We start from the raw sequence: 7817 nt of genomic DNA, 5'->3' as shown, positions 1-7817 counted from the left end.
ATGGACCCTCATCGAGACTTCCAGGCGAGCTCGGCCATCTGGTCGCCCCATAGGAAAGCATTGGGCGCGACCAGATGGCCGAAGGGGCCTGCGCGACCAGATGGCCGAAGGGACGTGCGCGACCAGATGGCCGAGGGGACAGGCGCGACCAGATGGCCGAGGGGAAAGGCAAAAGGGAAGGGGAAGCCTCCCCGGGCCCTCCGGACCCCGCCCCGGGTACCCCGCCGCGCGGCAGGACCCGGGACGGAGCCCGGGGCGGGGAGGCCGCCCTCCCCGGGGCCCCCAGGGGCCCGGCCGGGGCTCCGGAACCCAGACGAGCGAGGGGAGGCTCCCCGGCCCCAACGGAACCCCGTCCCGGGCCTTTGGCAGTGCCGCAGGCCGGGGGACGGGGCCCGGGGCCGGAGACCCCCACCCGGGGCCCGGCCGGGCCCCTGGACCCAGCCGGGGCTCCGGGGACCGCAGGCGCAGGGGAAGCCTCCCCGGGCCCTCTGGAACCCTCCCCGGGCACCCTGCCACGCGGCAGGACCCGGGACGGAGCCGGGGTGGGGAGGCCGCCCTCCCCGGGGCCCCCAGGGGCCCGGCCGGAGCTCCAGGACCCAGACGAGCGAGGGGAGGCTCCCCGGCCCCAACGGAACCCCGTCCCGGGCCTTTGGCAGTGCCGCAGGCCGGGGGACTGGGCCCGGGGCCGAAGGCCTTAATCCCGGGGCCCGGCCGGGCCCCTGGAACCAGCCGGGGCTCCGGGGACCGCAGGCGCAGGGGAAGCCTCCCGGGGCCCTCCGGACCCCTCCCCGGGCACCCTGCCACGCGGCAGGACCCGGGACGGAGACCGGGGTGGGGAGCCTGCCCTCCCCGAGACCCCCAGGGGCCCGGCCGGAGCTCCTGAACCCAATGCAGCCACGGGAGGCACCCCAGCCGCAACGGAACCCCGTCCCGGGCCTTTGGCAGTGCCGCAGGCCGGGGGACGGCGCCCGGGGCCGGAGACCCCGACCCGGGGCCCGGCCGGGCCCCTGGACCCAGCCGGGGCTCCAAGGACCGCAGGTGCAGGGGAAGCCTCCCCGGGCCCTCCGGACCCCTCCCCGGGCACCCTGCCACGCGGCAGGACCCGGGACGGAGACCGGGGCGGGGAGGCCGCCCTCCCCGGGGCCCGGCCGGAGCTCCTGAACCCAATCCAGCCACGGAAAGCACCCCGGCCACAACGGAACCCCGTCCCGGGCCTTTGGCGGTGCCGCAGGCCGGGGGACGGCACCCGGGGCCGGAGACCCCGACCCGGGGCCCGGCCGGGCCCCTGGACCCATCCGGGGCTCCCGGGCCCACAGGCGCAGGGAAAGGCCCTCCGGCCACCCTGCCACACGGCAGGACCCAGTTGCCGGCTGAGGACCGAGAGGGGTCCCAGAGTACCCTGTCCCTAGTAATCCGGAGGAAGGCTACCCCCCGTTCTTGAAACCCGCGCGCTCCGAGTGACGGAGGGGACCCTAGGGGCGAACGCACCCGGCCTCCTGGAGCCCCGGCTGGGATCCGAGAGGCAAATGGACCCTCATCGGGACTTCCAGGCCTGGCCCTGCCATCTGGTCGCCCCATTGGAAAGCATTGCGCGTGACCAGATGGCCGAGGGGAAAGGAGCCACCAGGTGGCCGGCAACTGAAAGGACTCCCGCCTGCCCACCCACCAGGGGCTCGGGGTGGGGACTCTGCTTCCCGGCTGGGCCTCAGGCACGGGGAGGACCACCGGAGCTCTCGGGGCCTGGGCGTACCCGGGGGAGGACTGCCCGGGACCCGTGGAGCCCGTCCCTGGGCACTTTGCCATGCCGCGGCCCAGAGGAGGGAAGCCCCGGGGACCTGGGAGGATGTTGCCCGGGCGTAGCCCATCTGGTCCCCGGCAATGAACCGCACAGCCCCGGCATGGGTGTTTCGGCATACCCTGCCCCTACTAATCCGGAGGAAGGATACCCTCCTTTCTTGTAACCCGCGCGCTGCGAGTGACGGAGGGGACCCTAGGCGCGGACGCGCCCGGCCTCCTGGAGCCCTGGCTGGGATCCGGGAGGCGAATGGACCCTCATCGGGACTTCCAGGCCGGCCCGGCCATCTGGTCGCCCCATTGGAAAGCATTGCGCGCGACCAGATGGCCGAGGGGAAAGGAGCGACCGGATGGCCGGCAACTGAAAGGGCTCCCGTCTGCCCGAGCCATAGCGGTAGGGCTCCCGCCTGCCCACCCTCACACCAAGGGCTCGGGGGGGACTCTGCTTCCCGGGTTGGCCTCGGGCACGGGGAGGTCCACCGGAGCTCTCGGGGCCTGGGCGCCCGGGGGAGGACTGCCCGGGACCCGTGGAGCCCGTCCCTGGGCACTTTGCCATGCCGCGGCCCGGAGGAGGGAAGCCCCGTAGGCCTGGGAGGATGTTGCCCGGGCGTAGCCCATCTGGTCCCCGGCAATGAACCGCACAGCCCCAGCATGGGTGTTCCGGCATACCCTGCCCCTAATAATCCGGAGGAAGGATACCCCCCTTTCTTGTAACCCGCGCGCTGCAAGTGACGGAGGGGACCCTAGGCGTGGACGCGCCCGGCCTCCCGGAGCCCTGGCTGGGATCCGGGAGGCGAATGGACCCTCATCGGGACTTCCAGGCCGGCCCGGCCATCTGGTCGCCCCATTGGAAAGCATTGCGCGCGACCAGATGGCCGAGGGGAAAGGAGCGACCGGATGGCCGGCAACTGAAAGGGCTCCCGTCTGCCCGAGCCATAGCGGTAGGGCTCCCGCCTGCCCACCCTCACACCAAGGGCTCGGGGGGGACTCTGCTTCCCGGGTTGGCCTCGGGCACGGGGAGGTCCACCGGAGCTCTCGGGGCCTGGGCGCCCGGGGGAGGACTGCCCGGGACCCGTGGAGCCCGTCCCTGGGCACTTTGCCATGCCGCGGCCCGGAGGAGGGAAGCCCCGGAGGCCTGGGAGGATGTTGCCCGGGCGTAGCCCATCTGGTCCCCGGCAATGAACCGCACAGCCCCAGCATGGGTGTTCCGGCATACCCTGCCCCTAATAATCCGGAGGAAGGATACCCCCCTTTCTTGTAACCCGCGCGCTGCAAGTGACGGAGGGGACCCTAGGCGTGGACGCGCCCGGCCTCCCGGAGCCCTGGCTGGGATCCGGGAGGCGAATGGACCCTCATCGGGACTTCCAGGCCGGCCCGGCCATCTGGTCGCCCCATTGGAAAGCATTGCGCGCGACCAGATGGCCGAGGGGAAAGGCGCTACCAGGTGGCCGGCAACTGAAAGGGCTCCCGTCTGCCCGAGCCATAGCGGTAGGGTTCCCGCCTGCCCACGCAGGGCTCCGTGGCTGCAGGGCTCCGTGGCTGCAGGGCTCCGGGGCTGCAGGGCTCCGGGGCTGCAGGGCTCTGGGCCTGCAGGGCTCCGGGGCTGCAGGGCTCCGGGGCTGCAGGGCTCCGGGGCTGCAGGGCTCTGGGCCTGCAGGGCTCCGGGGCTGCAGGGCTCCGGGGCTGCAGGGCTCCGGGGCTGCAGGGCTCTGGGCCTGCAGGGCTCCGGGGCTGCAGGGCTCCGGGCCTGCAGGGCTCCGGGGCTGCAGGGCCCTGGGCCTGCTAGGGTTCCGGGCCTGCAGGGCTCCAGGGCTCCGTGCTGAAGGGCTCCAGGGTCTGCAGGGCTTTGGGGCTGCAGGCCTCGGGGGACGCCCGGGAGACCCATGGAGCCCGTCCTGGGCACTTCGCCTCGCCGCAGGCTGGAGGAGGAAGCACCCGACGCCCCGGGGAAGTGTCGTCCGGGCTTGGCCCATCTGGTCCCCGCCTGAGAACCGCAATCCCCAGGAGGGGTGTCCCGGCATACCCTGCCCCTACTAATCCGGAGGAAGGCTACCCACCTTTCTTGTAACCCTCGCGCTCCGAGTGACGGAGGGGACCCTAGGCGCGGACGCGCCCGGCCTCCTGGAGCCCTGGCTGGGATCCGCGAGGCGAATGGACCCTCATCGGGACTTCCAGGCCGGCCCGGCCATCTGGTCGCCCCATTGGAAAGCATTGCGCGCGACCAGATGGCCGAGGGAAAGGTGCGACCAGATGGCCGTGACCAGAAGGACTCCCAGCTGCCCACACCGAGCCATAGCGGTAGGGCTCCCGCCTGCCCTTGCAGGGCTCCGGGGCTCTGCACCAGGGTCCCTTGTCCCGGGCAGATGGACACTTGGCAGGCCGAAGGACGTGGGATCCCAGGCCCTGACCAAAAATCAGGAGGCTTGGGGCCGGTCCCTGCTTCTCAACACAGCCAGGCTGGGGAGGTCGGGGAGCCTGCCCAAGCACGAGGGACCCGTCCCGGGCACACAGTCCATGAGGTTGTGCGCTCGTTTTCCACAATTTTCTTCAGAATAGTGCGTAGTTGCGCTAGGCAAAGTCCGCCCAGCCCTACTCAGGATGTGCTCTCGTTTTCCACAAATTTTTTCAAAATTCTGCTACGCAAAGTCCGCCCAGCCCTAGTTTAGAGCAGTGGTGTTAAGGCAGTGTAGGTGGTCTTGCAGGAGGTGGTGTTTCAGGGTTTAGGGTAGTAGTGTTCTGGCAGTGTAGGGGGTCTTGCTGGGGTAGTGTTTCAGGGTTTAGGGCAGTGCAGTGCAGTGGTGTTCGGGCAGTGTAGGGGGTCGTGCTGCGGTAGTGTTTCAGGTTATAGGGCAATGCAGTGGTGTTCGGGCAGTGTAGGGGGTCGTGCTGGGGCTGGTGTTTCGGGGTTTAGGGCAGTGGTGTTCGGGCAGTGTAGGGGGTCTTGCTGGGGGTAGTGTTTCAGGGTTTAGGGCAGAGCAGTGGTGTTTGGGTAGTGTATGGGGTCTTTCTGGTGGTTGTGTTTCAGGGTTTAGGGCAGTGCAGTGGTGTTCGGGCAGTGTAGGGGTCGTGCTGGGGCTGGTGTTTCAGGGTTTAGGGCAGTGGTGTTCTGGCAGTGTAAGGGGTCTTGCTGGGGTAGTGTAACAGGGTTTAGGGCAGAGCCGTGGTGTTCGGGCAGTGTAGGGGGTCGTGCAGGGGGTGGTGTTTCAGGCTTTAGGGCAGGGCCGTGGTGTTCGGGCAGTGTACGGGGTCCTGCAGGGGGTGGTGTTTCAGAGTTTAGGGTCGGGCAGTGGTGTTCGGGCAGTGTAGGGGACATGGTGGGGGTGGTGTTTCAGGGTTTAGGGCAGGGCAGTGGTGTTCGGGCAGTGTAAGGGGTCGTGCTGGGGCTAGTGTTTCATGGTTTAGGGCAGTGCAGTGGTGTTTGGGAAGTGTAGGGGTCGTGCTGGGGGTGGTGTTTTAGGGTTTAGGGCAGAGCAGTGGTGTTCGGGCAGTGTAGGGGTCGTGCTGGGGGTGGTTTTTCAGGGTATAGGGCAGTGGAGTGGTGTTCAGGCAGTGTAGGGTGTCGTGCAGGGGGTTGGTGTTTCATGGTTTAGGGCAGGGCAGTGGTGTTCGGGCAATGTAGGGTTCCTTGCAGGGGGTGCTGTTTCAGGGTTTAGGGCAGTGGTTTTCGGGCAGTGTAGGGGGTCGTGCTGGTGATTCAGGGTTTACGGCAGTGCAGTGGTGTTTGGGCAGTGTAGGGGGTCGTGCTGGGGCTGGTGATTCAGGGTTTAGGGCAGTGCAGTGGTATTCGGGCAGTGTAGGGGGTTGTGCTGGTGTTTCAGGGTTTAGGGCAGGGCAGTGCTGTTCGGGCAGTGTAGGGGTTTTTGCAGGGGTTGGTGTTTCAGGGTTTAGGGCAGTGGTGTTTGGGAAGTGTAGGGGGTCTTGCTGGGGCTTGTGTTTCAGGGTTTATATCACTGCAGTGGTGTTCGGGCACTGTAGGGGGTCACGCTGGGGCTGGTGTTTCAGGGTTTAGGGCAGTGCAGTGGTGTTCCGGCAGTGTAGGGGGTCATGCTGGAGTGGTGTTTCAGGGTTTAGGGCAGTGCGGTGCTGTTTGGGCAGTGTAGGGGGTCTTGCTGGGTTATGTGTTTCAGGGTTTAGGGCAGTGCAGTGGTGTTCGGGCAGTGTAGGGGGTCGTGCTGGGCCTGGTGTTTCAGGGTTTAGGGCAGTGCAGTGGTGTTTGGGCAGTGTACCGGGACGTGCTGGGGCTGGTGTTTCAGGGTTTAGGGCAGTGGTGTTCCGGCAGTGTAGGGGGTCTTGCTGGGGGTAGTGTATCAGGGTTTAGGGCAGAGACGTGGTGTTCGGGCAGTGTAGGGGGTCGTGCAGGGGGTGGTGTTTCAGGCTTTAGGGCAGGGCCGTGGTGTTCGGGCAGTGTAGGGGGTCGTGCAGGGGGTGGTGTTTCAGGGTTTAGGGCAGTACAGTGGTGTTTGGGCAGTGTAGGGGGTCCTGCTGGGGCTGGTGTTTCACGGTTTAGGGCTGTGATGTTCGGGCAGTGTGGGGGATCTTGCTGGGGTGGTGTTTCAGGGTTTAGGGCAGTGCAGTGGTGTTTGGGCAGTGTAGGGGGTTGTGCTGGGGGTGGTGTTTTGGGGTTTAGAGCAGTGGTGTTAAGGCAGTGTAGGTGGTCTTGCTGAGGGTGGTGTTTCAGGGTTTAGGGCAGTGGTGTTCTGGCAGTGTAAGGGGTCTTGCTGGGGTAGTGTAACAGGGTTTAGGGCAGAGCCGTGGTGTTCGGGCAGTGTAGGGGGTCGTGCAGGGGGTGGTGTTTCAGGCTTTAGGGCAGGGCCGTAGTGTTCGGGCAGTGTAGGGGGTCGTGCAGGGGGTGGTGTTTCAGGGTTTAGGGCAGGGCAGTGGTGTTCGGGCAGTGTAGGGGGTCGTGCTGGGGCTAGTGTTTCACGGTTTAGGGCTGTGGTGTTCGGGCAGTGTGGGGGATCTTGCTGGGGTGGTGTTTCAGGGTTTAGGGCAGTGCAGTGGTGCTCGGGCAGTGTAGGGGGTCGTGCTGGGGGTGGTGTTTTGGGGTTTAGAGCAGTGGTGTTAAGGCAGTGTAGGTGGTCTTGCAGGAGGTGGTGTTTCAGGGTTTAGGGTAGTAGTGTTCTGGCAGTGTAGGGGGTCTTGCTGGGGTAGTGTTTCAGGGTTTAGGGCAGTGCAGTGCAGTGGTGTTCGGGCAGTGTAGGGGCTCGTGCTGCGGTAGTGTTTCAGGTTATAGGGCAATGCAGTGGTGTTCGGGCAGTGTAGGGGGTCGTGCTGGGGCTGGTGTTTCGGGGTTTAGGGCAGTGGTGTTCGGGCAGTGTAGGGGGTCTTGCTGGGGGTAGTGTTTCAGGGTTTAGGGCAGAGCAGTGGTGTTTGGGTAGTGTATGGGGTCTTTCTGGTGGTTGTGTTTCAGGGTTTAGGGCAGTGCAGTGGTGTTCGGGCAGTGTAGGGGTCGTGCGGGGGCTGGTGTTTCAGGGTTTAGGGCAGTGGTGTTCTGGCAGTGTAAGGGGTCTTGCTGGGGTAGTGTAACAGGGTTTAGGGCAGAGCCGTGGTGTTCGGGCAGTGTAGGGGGTCGTGCAGGGGGTGGTGTTTCAGGCTTTAGGGCAGGGCCGTGGTGTTCGGGCAGTGTACGGGGTCCTGCAGGGGGTGGTGTTTCAGAGTTTAGGGTCGGGCAGTGGTGTTCGGGCAGTGTAGGGGACATGGTGGGGGTGGTGTTTCAGGGTTTAGGGCAGGGCAGTGGTGTTCGGGCAGTGTAAGGGGTCGTGCTGGGGCTAGTGTTTCAGGGTTTAGGGCAGTGCAGTGGTGTTTGGGAAGTGTAGGGGTTGTGCTGGGGGTGGTGTTTTAGGGTTTAGGGCAGAGCAGTGGTGTTCGGGCAGTGTAGGGGTCGTGCTGGGGGTGGTTTTTCAGGGTATAGGGCAGTGGAGTGGTGTTCAGGCAGTGTAGGGTGTCATGCAGGGGGTTGGTGTTTCAGGGTTTAGGGCAGGGCAGTGGTGTTCGGGCAATGTAGGGTTCCTTGCAGGGGGTGC

This window comes from Triturus cristatus, unplaced genomic scaffold (genome assembly GCF_964204655.1).
Source record: "Triturus cristatus unplaced genomic scaffold, aTriCri1.1 SCAFFOLD_305, whole genome shotgun sequence".
NCBI classification, from domain to species: domain Eukaryota; kingdom Metazoa; phylum Chordata; class Amphibia; order Caudata; family Salamandridae; genus Triturus; species Triturus cristatus.
Note: the sequence above shows the minus strand (reverse complement) of the source record.